General features: G+C 43.8%; 1 long non-coding RNA gene across 20 annotated transcripts in view; it reads left to right on the top strand.

The window, feature by feature from the left end:
* Positions 1–18,763, top strand: part of LOC144128217 (uncharacterized) — a 159,863-nt gene that overhangs the window by 9,520 nt on the left and 131,580 nt on the right. Inside the window, exon 3 of one of the 20 annotated variants that reach the window (XR_013313727.1) lies at positions 928–1,323. The exons of the other annotated variants lie outside the window; for them this stretch is intronic. This is a non-coding gene — a long non-coding RNA (uncharacterized LOC144128217). Of the gene's footprint in view, positions 1–927; positions 1,324–18,763 lie in introns of those variants that run through there. 20 annotated transcript variants of the gene reach the window in all.

The raw sequence follows: 18,763 nt of genomic DNA on the forward strand, positions 1-18,763 counted from the left end.
TTCTTGCATTGCATTCGTACTTACCGCAACTCAGGGTAAAATTATTGGCACCATTGTTTTTGAACACCACAGAAAATTTCAATTGGCTGCGCTCTTCTTTTGGCTGTTGAATTGAGTACCTTGGGATAAATGTGACGTGGTGACTACAAAATTATTTATGCTTAAATCTTGTTTTATGCAGGCATCTGTATTACAGTTTTGTTGGCGACCAACTCTTTTATCGGACAGCTAGCCAGCTTTTGATCTAAAATGGCGAAATCTTTCAGTAGGTAGAGAGTAAACGCGTACAAGTCTATTTGTGCCTTAAGTTGAGTCATGTCAGGGTAACGACGACGTTAAGCGTCTTCTTGTAATCCGAAGTGTTGCCCGTAACTCTAATCTCGGATCTACGCCCATCGATGGTGAACAGAGCCGAATCAGCAGCGAACCTAACAGTAAGCGAGTGGCATACAGAGTTATCTACACGGAAGCGACAGCCAATGAGGGGCAGCTAAGAAATGAGCGAACTGACGAAACCAACCCGGAATCCTCGTACTAATTGAGCAGTGCGTGCGGTTCGCTAACCAAAGGTTGTCATTACCACACCGTTGATTCCGATTTTCAACCACTCATTGTGCTTTTCAAATACTCCGCCCTCCATCGTAATAGCGTAGACTACCACAGGGGCACAGGTTAGCGCCTTTCTTCAATGAAATATTTTCTGAGAATTTTGTTTTCGAATTAAATAAATCTGAGATGGAGTGCTCACATTAGTTTCAAACCATAGGGATGGTTGCAACTAATTTAATTGCGATCTGCATAACAAAAAATTTGTCTGGCTCTAATGGTGTGCGTCACAACGTATTCGAGAGTGTAATGTGAGTTTTTGGTTTCAGAAAATGCAAAATCACAGTGCCTACGCTTACTGTGAGTCTATGCACCACGCAGGCCAATCGGTAATCTGCAGCTTGGTCGGAGGATACTGTGCGGCGCCTGGCAGATGTCGTTGGAGGATAAATAAATTGATATCTTGCCACAACCGCCACCAGTGGTGCTGTACGCCTCGCCTAAAGCCACGATGCAGATCTATGGGAGGATCCTGCAAGCGCCGAGGCCGTTGTCGTGGAAGGTTGAATAAAGACTGGCACTGCGGCGGCGGCCGAGTGTGCTGCGTGCGTGTGTAGCAGCCTGTAATCGCACTTGAGCACTTTAAGGCTGCAGGAGAGAGTGGCGGGAAACTTTAAAAAATTTTCCCACCATTAAAAACACAAGTGTTGTTTGTGTGCTTTCCTTCACAGCCGCTAGCGAGCGTAAATAAAAGAATGCTTCATGCACCTAAAATAATGATTGTTTTTGTCAGAGTGTGAACCAAACAGCCGTTCTTGTCCTGGTTTCTTCCCAGGAAAAAAAATCAGATAGTTTTATACTACTGGACACCATCTCTGAAAATGCAGCCACACTCACACCCACTAACGTTCGACTGTCTCAGACGGCACGATCTCAGATGCATTCAGACCTTTATGCATATTAGGACACAGGGCCACCTGTGGCGTTCTTTTGTTGCGAAGAAAGGGTATTGTAATTATTCCCGTCACAGCCTAGAAATGCGATACCGACATCGTTTCATCCGCGGGAATTCCGGCGCAGCTATGGTTATGCCAAGCAGTCGAGGCCCAAGCCGAGATTAGTTCTGCATTCATTTCCATCCATACATACTTATACAGAATTTTTTTCCAATTAATGCGAAATAGGAAAATTTTCACTTCCCTTTCGAGTTTTAAACCGCAGATTACAAGCAGATAGAAAAAATAGCCATCACCTTGACGCTGTGCCGGCTGAGCTCCCGCATTGAAGAGCGATTGTAAAAATTTTAATGGCGGCCAAATGCAGAAATCCGCTTGTCACGTATTAGCAACAATTAGCATTTAGTTTGCTTTGTGCAGCTAATCTGAGATCTGTGAATTAATAAATGGGAGGCCTAGAACCAAACTGAATATCCAGAGAAACCTCATTTTTTCATCCCGAACATGTCATTCTATTTTTCCCGCAAAAGTTGCTGATTAATGAGAGATGAGAAATTGTTGCACTTAGACGGGAAGCGCAGCTTGCCAGCATTGAAGCAAGCATTTTAGTGGAATGCGATGGATCCTAAGAGCCTGTGTATCTCAAAAGATATAGCTCGACGCATTTTGAGTCAAACATGAATATATAGAAGTAAAAGGGTATCGTGACAAAGTAGATATTTCGATATATATGAAAATGGCAGCAGATAAGGTCATCTATAACGTAAGATGTTGAATAGATAACACTCGCGCCAGTGACGTGATTCTTCCCCGGACGTGAGGCCTAACTTATACGCATCGAAGCCGCAATGGATGGTGCTTTCGATCTAGCTAGTTCTTACATTTACGATGTCTAACCCTGTTGCGAGTACACTATAAATAAAATAATCAGCCAACAAAATTAACGCGCCGTTGGTTTCCACCCTTGGGCTGCGAGCCCCGCAGCCAATCCGCAGTCGACCGGCTCCGCGTACAAAGAGAGGCAGAAAGAGAGAAATACAAACGGAAAGACAGGGACGTTAACTACGCAGCGCCCGGTATGCTACCCTACACATGGGAAATGGAACGGAGGATGAGATAGAAAGGGGAGGGAACAAAGGGAGATGATCACTTTCCCATATGTCCGTTGGCCATTACTCGCAGGGTACACAGGGCACGCGCTGATAATTCGCAACCTTGCACTCAGTCCTGAGTCCTTCAAGATCTTTAAAAGTGCCTTCAAAGCGGTCCTCTGCGATGAAGGCTTACTCCAAGGACCCAGAATCTTGGCTTCAGTAAGGGGCCGAGGATCTAAACGGCGGAGTGTTGCAGCCAGGAGTGCACGCTCACTCTGAAACCGAGGGCAGTTACAAAGAAAGTGTTCTATAGTTTCGTCGCACCAACAGATCTCACACGCAGGAGAGTCTGCCATTGCGATTAAGGGGGAGTAGGCATTTGTGAACGCTACTCCCAGCCACAGATGTTGATAAAAATGCCATTAGGACAAGCGTGACTCACAGAGGCACGGCGAGCAGTTGGATGGGTCCACCGACAGCGGACTTTGATTACAATATACACCACGTGTTTCTTAATTTTCTACACAAAAATGTACACCGGATATTAGTTTTCGATATATCTAACAACTCGAAACATCCGGGTTCGATGTATTGGATCTCGACTGCAGTAACGCCTACACAGCGTGCAAACGGCACGTCGTCGCCAATATCGAAATCACATCATTCGCTCTTTTACAGGACTGCCCGCGTCCGCCTGCATGGTCGAAAGAGGTGCAGGTGAACGCGGTTAAGGTGAGGCTACGTACAGCATTCATATACATGGAAGTAAATGGTTGCACACCCATTGCTGTACATCAGTTTGTAGTGTACCGTATGCATCATGAGGAGGTCGGTCGTGGACTTGGAGACCTGCGTCGCCACGTAGTTGTCTCACTGTGCCAGTTTCTCATGAAAATAATTCTGGTAAAATCTCAATGCCAGTACTGATTTTCCAATGACTAATATTAGCAAATTTAAAATAAATATTCCCCTATACTTTGGTAGGTTTTAGTGATGTTTGTGTTAGTCATATGTATTTCATAATGAGGTCCTCATCTCGCTATCAAATGTATGCTTAGTCACAGTGTTAGCAGTAACGCCTTACGAATAACGGCGCTACCGGTAACAAGTTACTTTTTCTGCAACTTAGTTACGTACTCGTTACCATTTCGTAACTGTAATGGGTAACGTACTTCCGTTAACATTTTTCGGTACCGTCAGGTGTAACATTACTAGTAACTTTTTATTCGAATTGTACCCCCCTCCTAACCATTTTTTAGAGAAAAAAAGCGCTGAGCACTTAAAGTGACGTTGCAAATAGAAAAAACGTAGAGGTGCTCTCGACGACCCTTGTTTCGGCTCGCATGCATGCCAGAAAACACCTGCCCTTGTCGATGCACCAAACTAAAAGAAAAAGAATACCCGCAAAACGCGGAAGCCGTGCACAAACCCGCATTCACACAATTGCATTCCCGTAGCTCCCCTTCGCAAACCACTCACACACACAGCTCTCTAAAGAGTGCAAGCATGCCGAGCATTTTGGAACATCCTATTTTTCAGAATTACTTGAGAGTTCTGCGGTGATTTCTTTGTGAATTTATAATTGATGATAAAGTGTCATTTTGTGTTTATATTGTCACATTCAGAAAATGGCTTCACCATATGTGCCACAGAGATATAAGTCGGATAAAACTTAAGAAAACATAATTGGTTTTTTGGGGAAAGGAAATGGCGCAGTATCTGTCTCATATATCTTTGGACACCTGAACCGCGCCGTAAGGGAAGGGATAAAGGAGGGAGTGAAAGAAAAGTTCGTAAAACTGGGCTGCCGGCCTTTGCGTCATGTACTGCTCCGCTAGCCGAACATTTATTGTTTGGCTGTATCAAACAATTCGCGTATCAGTATTTTAAAGCTCATAATCGTTTTCTTGTGATAAGCTTCTTGTTTATTTAACGAGAAACGTTTAACAGCGGACTCATTTTCTGTAGTGGAGGGATTTTGTGCGGCTGCACTGAATGTGGGCGGAGCTTCACTGCAGACTTAAGTTGTATCCGACTTTATTAGGCCACTATAAAAGTGCTAAGCTCCTACACATTTGCACAAAGTATTGTCGTTAAATCAAGATTTCAACAAAAAGTGCTTCTTGGGCTAGTAGTTTTATGTGAATTATGAGCTTTATAAAATTGTTATCGTGAGTTCTGACAGCGAAAACACGCTGAATAAAATTTATGGCCATGGAGTAACGGCAAAGGTGCGTGCAGTACTTTTTTCGGTAACGGTAACAGACACGCGTTACCTTTTTTTGTTGCTAACGTAGGGTGGTAACGCTTTCCTATTTTTCGACGTAACGAGTAACTTATTTAGTTACTTTTTTTTGGTAACGACTACAACACTGTTCAGTCACAGCCTCCTATATTACCCATGCCCGCGGAAATACAAGTAATACAAATGCTCTGTTTTGACCAACATGATTTCTATTTATCGGATTTGAATGGTGACAAAACACTACTACGATGCTGCAAGAAAAATATAAAATCGAACATAAGCGATGAGATGGGAACAGCAGTCAAGTTGCACGTTTTGTCTTGATCCAGGACTCTATGTCACGTAAAAATATGCGTTTATTTTGTACAGAAAACAAGTAAAAAAATCGCAATGATGATGTGTTGTACATTGTCATTGCCCCATTCATAACAGTTGCAGGAATTGACGCACATTGGCGGTGGATGACGTGGAAGACCGCCTCTAAGCGACTCCAGTGCGCACTTAAAAATTCTCTACAGAGTTGGCAGTGGAGTTGCGGAGACATTTTTTTGTCGTCAAGTCTCATGTCATGCTACACTTTTCGCTTTCACCATGTTGAAGTTCAATTCTTCAGCTATCCACTCAATCGATCTTACTCCACGACTACCAAGAAGGTCGCTGGCTTCGTTAATTGTGTAAACAGCAGAAAGGCCGTTTTAAAACAAAATGTCACCCCGAAAAATCTCATCTTCAACATGTGATGTTATGACAATCGAGTATATGACTTTCTAGTCGACTGTCACGTATCATTCCTTAGAACTCCGCCTTCGGTAAACATATATGACTCTGGCACTGCAAGCCACTTTCCAGAGTATTCGAGGTAACAGGGAAATAGGCTAGGTAGCTCGCTATTTCAGCCGACCTGTATGCGATGTGCTGGTGGACGTGTTGCCACTGCTAAGAACCTCCAAATTTGTATGTATAGGCTTTGCTCACTTGTTAAACTCAGCCGAATTTCCTCGTTAAAGTGCGAACGCAGGCGCTCCAGATACATAACTCAAAGGCTGAACTGGATGTTCGCATGTCTCATCTTCACTGTGGAGACATGCAGTCGCTCCAAACGATAATTATATCTCACAGCGTTGAATGGGTTCTAACATAGAGTGCACAAGTACGCCGTCTTCGCAGTTGTCCAATAGGAAAAGATGCCGATTTTCAGGTGCATCTCCTCTGAGGCATTTTGCATGGCTCAATTTCTGGAGGGCTTTTGCTCTACGAAAACTCCGTGAAGTAGTCCACCCTTTCATATCGTCTCGCTGCTCCTCCGAGTCGCCACATTGCTAAATAAGGCAGAAATGCTTGCGGGTTCCTAATTTTTTCGAAAATTGTGATTTTGATGCTGGATTTAGAAGGCCATGGTACCGAATATAGTAGTGGGTAATTAACAAATGTGTAGTAAAACTATGTGCATCCAGTGATCATCTCTCATTTGTGCGCGAAAGCTCTAGGGCTTCAACGAATGGTCCCTCTTTGCGGAGAAAGCTCGCTGTGTCCAGAGCTGGTTCAATGATTCAGACGCGCGAAGACACGAGAGTTTAATTCACGGTTCTGGTGAAGAACCGGACATCAAATGAAAAAAAGAGCGAAAGAGCAAGCTGGGTCAGTATGACGCTACTTGTAGTGCACCGACGCTAAGGACGACTTGCAGCGAAAGAGCCAGGACACCCGACTTAAAAGTAGCTACCGAAGGCCGGACAATTACCGGTCTTATCGACTCAAGAGCTTATGATTCGATGATGAATAGAACATTATTCGCACAGCTGAAAAAATGCACGACTGCTTGGGACGGCCCAAAAGTACGCACATCAGGAGGCCATTTTATTATCCCATCTCGACAATACACAGTGCAAGTCACCTTCAGCGAACATATCAATCCTGCCAATTCCGAATTGCTGCAGCAATATTGTGTTGATTTTGGTATTATTTTTATTTTTTACCTATGAATAAATACAACAATAAATGTTTATTAAGTATGCAAGGAATAAAAGTGAATCACTCACTCACTCGAAGGTAAATCACTCCCTGACTTCCTTCTCACTCACTCTATCACTAACTCAATCGCTCACTCAATAACTCACTCACTCGCTCGCTCGCTCACTCACTCACTCACTCGCTCGCTCAATCAAACGCTCGCTCACACACTCACTCGCTCACTCACTCACTCACTCACACACTCACTCACTCGCTCTCTCGCTCACTCACTCCCTCACTGTCTCACTCACACACTCACTATCTCACTCGCTCACTCACTCTCACACTCGCTCACTCACTCGCTCACTCAATCGCTCGCTCACTCACTCACTCATTCACTCGCTCGCACGCTCACTGACTCACTTGCTCACTCTCTCGCTCACTCACCCATCTATCACTCACTCACTCGCTCGCTCACTCACTCACTCGCTCACTCACTCACTCAATTACTCACTCGCTCTCTCACTCGCTCGCTCGCTCACTTGCTCACTCGATCACTCACTCACTCACACACTCAATCTCTCACTCAGTCATTCATTCGCTCAATCACTCGCGCTCTTACTCATTCATTCTCTCGCTCGCTCGCTCACTCACTCACTCACTTCCTCACTCACACACTCACTCGCTCGCTCGCTCGCTCTCTCACTCATTCACTCACTCTCTCACTCTCTCGCTCACTCACTCGCTTGCTCACTTACTCATTCATTCATTAACTCGCTTGCTCACTCACTCACTCACTCGGTCGCTCGCTCACTAACTCACTATCTCACTCGCTCGCTCAATCACTCGCTCTCTCACTCACTCACTCACTCACTCAGAGTGCAAATTTGTCAAACTTAGAAAAGTTACAATTTTTAACATATTAAAACGTACTAAATAAATTTCGGCTTATAACTGGACCACAATTAGCCTACATCGCACAATCAGATTTAAGTTGTTTGGAGACGGAACAAGTCGCTGACCTGCCAAGGCTGTGGAGCGGTAAGAAACCATTTTAATGTGATAGCATCAGAAGCTTCAGCTGACCAAGTAAAACTCGGCATTGTTCATAAAATTTCTTCATTGGTCAAGAGATCATTCACGTCAGAAGGTGATGTAACGCCTCCTAACCGAAAGAGGCAACAGGCAGCGAAGTGCTCCGACAACGGGTAAGACTTGGATTGGCTTACAGGTACACCCCGAAGGGGAACACAACATCCGGCTGCCAGATGTTGCATTTGTGGCGCAAAGAGTGTGGACCCCCAAATCGGTGCTCAAGTGAAGCGCTGGTCGCGTTTGAATCTACGTGCGACCTAGAATAGAACACCTAGTAAGAACTTGCGTCAGCTATCGGTCTTGAGTCTAAATTTTAAACAACTCATGCATGGGCGTCTAAGGAAGCTGGCCGGCCATGCAAGTCGGGGCCCTTTTCGCGGGCAGATTCGTGCTTGGCGGTGCACATGGCGGACTTGCCCGTCTATTGCGATTGCATTCTCTACTCACAAAGTAATTAAAAGTTCCTGTAATTTTCCCTAGCATTTCACACCAAAAAAAGCCATTCACAAGGTTGGAAGAAATGTTGCGCCCTCTACAAAACTGGCGGGAAGTTGAGTTGAGGTGTTGAATGCTACAGGTGGGGTTAGTCTTGCTTTATCTGCCGGAAATTTTGGTGGCATACATATTGAGCCCACCATCTCTCGAATTCGAGGTGGATGTTGTACCATAAGGCCACCGCTTAAACGAGGCTCCTAAGTAAAGGAAAGTATTCAGAATTCATACTGCGAATGCTTTATTCTTCCGTGAATGAATTTAACACGCTGAGTAGAGCCGGGTCATAGGGTGGTGGTTGTGTCTGCTACAATTTATGATAAAATAAAAGACGACAAAAAACAGGTGTTTTGAGTGTTCTCTGAAGTACGAGTTCGAGAACTAGATTCTTCTAATTTAGGTTGAAGTGTGCTGCAAATATGCCTACTAGGAATGCCAATTTGTTAGAATTAGTGTGTACTTTAGACGAGATGATTTCATATTTACGAAGGTGAATTTTACTTTAACATTATAGTTTCATAATTTATAATTTTTTATGTACTTGAAATATACTCGAAGCTTGCTTTCAGGTTAGGCATTTTCAGGAAATTATAACTGTGTCTTGAATACCGAGGAAGGCATTTCAGTAAACGATTTCGTACATATTTCTAGCAAATTTATGTTTACTAAATGCGTTTAAAAAACTATTTAGGTGTCGTGTCGTTACTCCAGAACATATCAACTCTCGCCGCAGGGTATGTCGCGTACTGTGCTCTACCGACTGCGCTTTAGCGGCAGCTGTCCAAGCTTCTACATTCTGAGGTATTTATGCTCTGTGAAACCCATATTTGGGAGTGCTCAGCAGTGCCATCCTCGTACATAGTGGGCGACATTTAACGTGCTCTACTAACGCATGTGGCACGCAAAATGTGATCGAATGGTGAGAGCAGCAACTTTATAATCACTCTTTCTTGCTGCCTACAGAACCAAAACAGCCGGAGCTGTTGTCTTCGTTAAGTTATTCAGCAGGCAAAAGGGAGAACGTAAGGGTTTCGTTGTATATAGGTATGGAAAACCAATAGCCGCCGAAAAGAAGAAAACCAAAGAAGCATTGTTCTATTTACTTCATGTACGCAGCATCGATCCCTCGGCGCAAAAACATTGCACATTTATTTATTTGTTTATTTATTTATTTATTTATTTATTTATTTATTTATTTATTTATTTACAATACCCTTAATCGCCGTAGCATTGCAGAGGGGAGTGGGGTGAACATTTGCAGTGAACATTTGTGACGAATCTTGGTTGAAGAGGAACAAGTTGTTCATAGCAGGTTTTAGGAGAAAACATTATTAGTAACCAAACAGCAAAAACATTAGAGTAAACAGTAACAAACCATTAGAAGTCCGACATAATATTAGAAACCAACAACTAAAATGAAAAAATGTAGATAACAAAACACACAGCTCAAATTGGTTCTTTCACGAGTACGAAGGCATAAGGGAAGACAGCCATAAAAAAGAGGAAAAAATTTCAAAGCCGACAACTTAGGCGTATAATTTTTATGACGTTACAAGATTGCAAAGAAGTTCAAAATGTCATGGCTTCATTTGAGCATTATAAATGAAAAATTGTTGCAACACTTAGGCCACGTCATCAACAAACATAAAACCGGATAAAGCTTTCCTGAAAAGGGCATAATCATTGATGCATGCGATATCAGCCGGGAGGAGGTTCAACTCGCCGCATGTACGTGGTAAACATGAGTAAGAAAATGTGTATGTGTTACAACGAATATATCGAACCTTGTGTTTGTGGTCGACTCGTGACGAGTGATAAGCTGGTTCTAGAATGAGCTGCTTTCTTAAAATTGAATGATGGTATACTCTGAAAAAGAGGCATAAACGAAAGAAATTTCTACGCAGAGACAAACAGGGTAGTGAGAGACTGTTCTTCATACTTGTTACGCTTGATGTGCGATGATAGTTAGATAAAATGAAATGCGCCGCATTGTTCTGTACAAGCTCAATCGACTGACACAAGTCAGCTTGGTTAGAGTTCCATATGGAACTGGCGTATTCTAGTTTGTATCGTATAAGTGTCTTATAAAGGAGTATTTTTAATGAAACTGAGGCCTTGCTGTAATTTCGACGTAGATACCCGAGCATGCGATTAGCATTGCAAATTATTGATTCAATGTGCGGTTGCCACGATAATGTTGAGGTTATGAGCAGACCTAAGTACCGATATGATTATATGGCTTCCAGTTCAGTGTTATTTAAGTGGTAATTTGGAGTATGAGTGGAGCGACGTGATACTTGGATTAATATGCATTTTTTTGGTGTTAAGCTCTATTTTCCACATTTTACACCAATTTGCAATGCTGTCAATGTCCGACTGTAAAATTTCTATATCAGCTTCGCTGAAAACTTCCAGATAAGCAACGCAGTCGTCAGCGTAAAGGTGCACGGAAGATGTCACATAATTAGGAAGGTCATTAACAAATATGAGGAAAAGCAATGGGCCTAAAACATAACCCTGAGGGACACCAGATGTTACATTAGTTAGGTTTGAACCGAAACCGTCAAGTGTTACGTATTGAAAGCGGTTAGTAAGAAAACACTCAATCTAAAAAGAAGTTTATGGTCTAAATTCAAATGAGACAACTTAAACATTAGTAGCTTATGGTTAACCTTATGAAAAGCTTTCGAGAAGTCAAGAAAAATGATATCGATATCGGAGTGTTTGTCAAGAATAGCATGCAAACGATGAGAAAAGACCAGCAACTGCGTTTCCCAGGAAAATGAATGTCTGAAGCCATTTTGCGGATGTGTGAAAAATGAGTTCTCTTCCAAGAAGCTGAAGATATGCGAATACAGCACGTGCTCCAGCATTTTGCAATGAATGCTTGTTAATGATATGGGTCTGCAATTAAGAGGTGAATGTCTGTTACCTTATTTTTACAACAGAACCACCTCCCTGGTCTTCCATTGCAAGGGTAGTTCACCGCATTCAAGAGACTGCTGAAAAATGTTTGCCAAAAAAATAGATGACCACACTTTTGTTTTCTTCAGAAATTTTAAATTTATATCATCAGGCCCTGAAGAGGATGAGAATTTCAAGGCATGAATTACTTTTGCGATGCCACCCGGATCAATGATTATTGGGAACATTGGAGAACACTTGAAATCTGCAAAATCATCCGGAACATATTCTGCAGACACGGACGAAAAAGCATTCAAGAATACAGTGTTCAGAACACAAGGGGACTCGTCAAGCGGAATTGGCTCTCCAGAATCATCGTGAAGACAAACTGCTCTATTATCTGTCATGTTTACAGTGAACCAAAACTTCTTTGGATTGTTTAATAATATGCATGGCAACGTGCTGTTAAAGAAGTGATTCTTGGCATCCAGGATTGCATCAGCGTGCTGTTTTGAAACTGAGAAGTAGGCATCCCATCGATTATGCGTGTTACGAGCTTTAGCTAGACGAAACAGCCTCTTTTTCTTGTTAGAAATGCGGGCGAGTGTTCTACTATACCACAGTGCTCTAGCGTTGCTCCTAGTGCATCGTATTGTAATGAATGTGTTGCAGAGCTCAGTAACCTGCGCAGCAAACAAATCCCAGTTTTGCTGTACAGAACTCAGTTCAAAGTCTTTTGCGTACGTGTCCCAGTATCGACAAAGGTTCTCATTGATAGCGTAAAAGTTAGCTCTTCTGTAGTCCCGAATCTGCTTAGCTTTTACTGGTGAGCGTGGAAAAGAAATTTTTATATCGAAGTTAAGCAAATCATGATCACTAATGCCGGGAAGATGGGTGATAGAAGAAAGCAAATCTGTGAATGAGTGAATCCAGGCAGTACTTCAAGTTTGCAGCTTGTCATCACACAACAACTGAATTGATACTTGCACAGTTGAAACATTTACATGCTCTCGTTCTTCAACTTACAACTTTGCATCTTTCAATTTGACGGCAATAAATTCCGAGTGAAGGGCATGTGTGCGGGAAAACAGATTGGCTCTAATTGCGTAAATGTTTTGATGAGCGTCTAAAAAGCAAATTACGTTTCACACTGTTATCGAAGCCAATATATTTTAAAGTTTCACTGACGACATTTTCTCAACCTGGCCACACAGTTAAACAGATCTTTTTATTTTCAGCAGTGCATTCATATAGTTTTCGCCATTTTATTTCGTTTTGTCACCGCTAGTCATCTTCGAAGGACAATTCCGTGGTGGTCACTGTCACGTTTCTCAAAACAAGCATGTCACTAAGCTTTACCGAAATCCGGCAAAGTCCTGCTATCTTAGGCAAATATTTTGAAAACTGGGAAAGTGCAATACACTGTTATGAAAATATTGAAGGTAATGGTCCGATCTTCTGATATGTAGCCAAATCTTTCTATTAGATGTTTCCATTGACCACATCAAACAGTTAAGACTGCCATAGAATAACAATGGTGAACGCTTTTGACGATAGCAAAAACGTGAATAGAAATAAAATACAAGACTGCCGTCGGGTTATCTGCGTATATACTTATTGTCACAATGAAATCTTTCATTCTACGAAAAAGTTGTGCTCATAAACTTGTTCCCGCTCAAAAATGCCTTTTTCCAGAATTGCTGGGCATGCAACCTTTTGAATACCTACAACAACGAGTTCAAATCGGCCATCCCTTATAATCTCACACACCGCTTCAAGCGCATCGGTCCAAAGACCCGAAACTTTAGTTCATACGTTTTAGTTCTTAAAATACGCACTTTAGTTTATAAAATACGCACTTTCGAGGGACAAACACTCTGCACAAACCTTCGAGGATGCCATTCACCAAGCAGACCAGCAGACCCGAGGCACGGTTATCAAGAAGTTTAAAGTATGCGCACAGACCTTGTAATGACGCTATCGCTGACCACCGTGAGCGGAGAATTTTTATTTTCATTAAAATCAAGGGTAATTGTACTTGGGGCCACTGAAATGCGTTTTAGATTCTTGTGTGCTCTAAAGTCACCACAAATAAATGATGGAGAAGCCAAATATCTCCTTATTTTCTCATTACCACGCTTCTTAAATGTCCATGCTTTTGAATTATGTATTTGAAAGTGGCCATCCTGGAATACAATTTCCGCACTCACCGTGACAGAGAAACACGAAAGCCGTGCCTTAACCATGCTTTCAAAGGTGCCTCCTCGGGAATCACCGGAAATGCAGGTAAGCTCAGGAACCTTGTTTAAGACTATACTACAGTGGGGCGATCTTCAGCGCTGCGTGCAAAATAGTGGCCGCATAGTTTTATGTCTCGTTCTGAACTCGTTGTATTTGACGTTTTTATTATCGTTTTCGTTGTCTTAAATCCGCTATAATTTGTCTAAATGCGCAGCCTTAGTATGCTCTGTTCGTATCCTCTGTATCAGCTTTCTGCTTTGAAATGCTCTTTCACGCTAACTTTTTTTTTCTCATCATCAGAGGGCCCCGCAGGGGGGCGTCTGCAGCTTGCAGACGTCGGTGAGTGGCGACACCACGGGTACCGAGTACCCGTAGGGGGCTGATGGTGAACAGTGCATCACCACGGACCCGATCAACCGCGCCTAGCCGTGCGTGGCATCGCCGTGTACGGGGAAAAGGGGACCCTGGTGGTTGAGCCAATGACAAGCGCTTGGACCTTTAAGGCCCCTCGACGGAGGCAACACAACACTTTGGCCCCAACTTCCTGGAGACGGCACCTCCGGCCGGACCCGACCGGGGGAATCGGCAGTCGCCTTTTCCTGTCCTCCCCTCTGTCTTTCACTTTCCTATCATCTTTCTCATAACTTTCCTATCTCCTCCTCTCTTCTCGGTTTTTTCACTTTTAATAGGCGGCGAGGGTTAACCTTGTGTGGTCAACCACCCTGAGTTGCGTCATATTTGGTTATAGCAGTGGTGTACAGCTGGCGTGGGGAGGGCTGCTTTTCAAGTTTCTGTCCCGTCTCGTTGTTTTACTGTGTGGTGGGTATCTGGCCCCATGACCGAAAAAATAATGTTTTTACGGCTCCCCTCCTTTCAAACCAGATCGCTGTCTCAAAAGAGGGCCGAACGAGGCAGATGATTTTTTTCAAAAAATAAAACTATCTTTTCCCAAATATGCGATCCACAGTGAAGAACAAAATAAGCAGGCAAGAATAATATCCCCTTCCATTGTGTCAAAGTGCTTGACAGAAACCTTAGGCATTGGCTAAAAGCTCTCCGAAATGGCCAGCGGCGAAGTGTTGCTCGAACTGTGGGACAATTTCCAACACTCTAAGCTCTCAAACCTAACGTCCGTAGGAGCAATCCCTGTCTCCGTGACCTCCCATCGATCACTGAACACTGTCCGAGGCGTAATATCTGAAACTGATTTTATACACGTCACCGAAAAAGAAACGCTCGAAGGGATCAGCGCCCAAGAGGTCATAAATGTCCACCGAATCAAGATCCGGAAGCACAATAAGGAAATAGACACAAAATACTTGATCCTTACGTTCAACACCAGCGCACTACCAGACACAATGGACGTGGGATATTTGAAAATTATTGTAAGACCTTACATACACAACTCTCGCAGGCGTTTCAATTGTCAAAGGTTCGGACAGGCCTCACAGAGTTGCTGCGGTCGCAAAACTTACGCAAAATGCGCTTTGAAAGATTACCATTCTTATGAATGGGACGCAGCCCCGGCTGGGCAAACTGTGAAGGAGACCATTCTGCATATTCCATGGCGTGTCCGCCCTGGAAGAAAGAAAAAGAGATTACCACCATAAATACAAATAAAAACAAAGCTTCGCAGATGTGGTGCGCAGGGGTGTAGCACCACACAGCACTCCGGCACCTGCCATCCATTTTCACAGAGCCTATGGCAGGGCCATCCACGCCCCAGGCAGGGCTAGCGAAAGCTGCCCTGCCATAGCCAAATCAGTGAGCGCTGGTTCATGGCTCGGCATTCCGCAGGACTTTCCGCCGTCGAGGAGGCCTGAAACTAACACAACCGCGGCTTCTCTGCGGTCCTCCAGCACCTCTGGCGAGGTGATGAGTTTAACCTCAATCTGCTTGCTTTTGTGCGGCGTAACGGCTCTCTTGAGCGAAAAAAAGCCAGACCTTCATAACGGGCCCACCACATAAGTAAATACTCTTTCATTTCCTCTCAAAAACATATGCATGGCTTTTCATTTTGGTCGAACTGTAGAGGACGTGTTAAGAGTTGCAGGGACATTACACATATTTTAGTGTCAATGCGACCCATAGTTTCATGTCTTCAAGAGACCAATCTTGGTTTAAAACATGTGCATATCCTGAAACATTATAAAAATTTCAGATGCGATTGCGAGCAGGCAAGTCGATTCTCGGGAGGCGTCGGAATTATCCTTCAAAGCGGCGTCACTGCTCACGAAATCAAGCCCAAACAAAACTTGAGGCGGTTGCGCTCAGCATCGTCAGCTACAAACCACTAACAATCTGCTCCGTATACATATTGCGTAACCGTCCACGATCTACAAGAACTGACAGATGAACTTCCACAGCCATATCTGGTAGTTGGGGATTTTATCGCTCTCCTCTTTTTGGGGAAGCGAGCACTGCGACCCTAGGGGTAAACAAAAGAAGATTTTATGTTCACAAACAATATATGTCTCACAAACGCGGAAAAGGCCACATACTGCTATCCAACCTCGTGTAATATGAGCTTCTTAAATGTGACTTTTATTTTGCCATCTGTTTTTAACGATTTTAAATGGGATGCCTTCGACAACGCATATGGCAGCTATCACTCTCCTGTATTAATTAGTTTGACATCTCCACCAGAAATATCCCAACTTAACCACGACGTTGGGAGCTGCATTTAGCAGACTGGGAAATTTTTAGAGCACAAGCCAATTTAGAAAAGATAATTTTAGAAAACCTCATCACCGAAGAGATAAACAAAATGTTCACGAATTGTGTAATTACTGCCGCACACTTAAGCTCATCCTCAGTCTTCAAACGTTGTGCATCAAAAACTCAAAGTGTGGTTGACAAAAGAATGCAAGGAAGCAGAAAAACAACAAAATAGAGCTTGGGGCGAATTTCGCAGGTACCCAACACAAGAAAACCTCGTACCTTTTGAAAAGGCAAGAACCAAAGCTCGGTACGTCCGTCGCAGTGCCGATAAAGCTTCGTGGGTGAGTTATCTTTCCTATATAAGAAGTCAAATCGCAAAAAAAATGTTGGAACAGGTTCGGAAATTAAATGCAAACTTCTCACCGTTCACAGTTTCTCTTATGACAACACCTGCCACACAAACAAGCATAAGAAAACAGGCAGACATTTTGGGGGAATACCTCGCTGCAGTTTTCAGTTCGTCTCAATATACTCAGTCATTTCTGAAACACAAATATATAGCCGAAAAAGAAAACCTTCCAATAAGTGGAGGTGGAAAGGAACAATACAGCAATTTAATTACCCTCCAAGGAATAGAGTACAGTCTGCCGAAAAAAACCTCACCCGTACCCGATCAGATACACTATGAAATTCTTGCGCATCTTTCTCTGCCTCTCATAGAGGCACGGTTGAAATTATTTGACAACATATTCATAGGAGGAAAAATGCCTAAGGCGTGGAAAACAGCAGTAATAGTGCCCTTCCTGAAACATGGAAAACCAACTTCTCCTTGTAGCTATAGGCCAATAGCTCTTACAAGCTGCCTGGCCAAATCATTTGAAAGGGCCTTGAATATAAGGCTAACATTTGTCCTTGAACCCCGCGAACTTCTTGACGTCCATCAATGCGGTGATGAAAAGGAATGCTCAACAACTGACCATTTAGTTCGCCTTGAGCACACAATAAGCGAAGCTCATATACACAAACAGTACTGTCTTGTCGTTTCTTCTACCTCGAGAATGCATACAACACAACATGAAGGTTCGGGATTCTTCGTGACCTAGCAGCGCTTCGCATCCGTGGAAGGATGTTAAACTGCCTATATAATTTGCTGTCCAATGACACATATAATAGGGAGTCTAAAATAAAATTATGAAGGAAATATGTGTGAAGAAGACGACGTGGATTAACCGAAGACTACAGAAGATGAAGAAGCATTCGGTGAGGTGGAGAGAGATGATTGAGGAGAAGAGAAGAAGGAGGAGACGACGACAAGGCTTACGTGGACTAAAGCCAAGGCTCTATACGGGCGAGGGAGAGCGAGGCACGGGGGGGGGGGGGGGGGGAGAACAGAGAAGCGGAGGCTCCGGTGGTTCAGGGACGCTTCGGCTGGAAGAAAGCGACGCCGGCTACTGCTCCGGTGAGCTCGCGTTCCACGGCTTCGCATCGTGGACTTCCTGCTGTTCCTGAGCCCGTTCCGGGGAGTTAACTCAGAACGCTACCACCTGCTACGGCCAGGGGTGTCTCCAGCGCTGTTGCCACCCATCCAGGTGGTGCCCCCACGCCAACACCGGCATCAACTCCACGGGCGCTTGGACCGGGTGCTTGTACGACGCAGCCAACGACGCCGCCAGCGACGCCAGCCCAAGCACGTCGAACGCCACCTTGACGCCGGCTACTGGACCCGTACAATGCCGCAACCGCACCGAACCAACCGCAAGCACGAACGCCGACCGATAATAGTAGAACGCTAGTAGGAGGCTCTGGTAGCAGTGTTCCCGGGTCGTGTTAATTTATAGTCTTTTTTGTGTTAGTTTTGTTAGTTTTGTTTGCTAGTGTGTGTGTCACGTAGGGTGTATTAAATGTGCGTCGGTGTGGGTACTCCTGCCGCCTAGTCAATTCTTTCGGTCGGAGTGTTCTCTGGGGAGATCCGTGACATCCAACCGTTCTTTTCACATACACCTAGGCTCAATCTTCTCGAGAATATCGTTCAAGAAAATGACGTGCCTCAGGAGAGTATTTATAGCACAACGCTCTTTGTTATAAAAAGAAACTCTATAGCTAAAGTAACTCCGAAGTCTATTTTGTATTCAGTCTATGTTGACGATCTTCAAATAGCCTGCACGTCCTCAAACCTAGTAACATGCGAGAGACAAATGCAGTTGACAATGAATAAATTTGTGACATGCGTTAAGGGGAACGGTTTCCAGCCTTCCACGCAAAAAACTGTGGCCATACTTTTCTCCTTTAAACGAGGCATACAAGGTTACCCATTCGTACACCTGAGCGAAACGCAGCTACTCTTAAAAAATGTCAACTTTCTAGGCACAACCTTTGACAATAATCTCACTTTCCTGCCTCATATAAATGCATTGAAAAAGAAAGCCTGCCAATCCCTTAACATGCTCAAAGTACTATAACGAAAACATTGGAGAACAGACAGGAGATGTCTTAAGCAAATTTACCGCTCTGTTGTGCGCTCTACACTGGATTATGGGTCGATAGTGTATCGGTCAGCGAGGCCATCATCTCGCACATCC

The sequence above is a fragment of the Amblyomma americanum genome, chromosome 4 (assembly GCF_052857255.1).
Source record: "Amblyomma americanum isolate KBUSLIRL-KWMA chromosome 4, ASM5285725v1, whole genome shotgun sequence".
In the NCBI taxonomy this organism is placed as follows: Eukaryota; Metazoa; Arthropoda; class Arachnida; order Ixodida; family Ixodidae; genus Amblyomma; species Amblyomma americanum.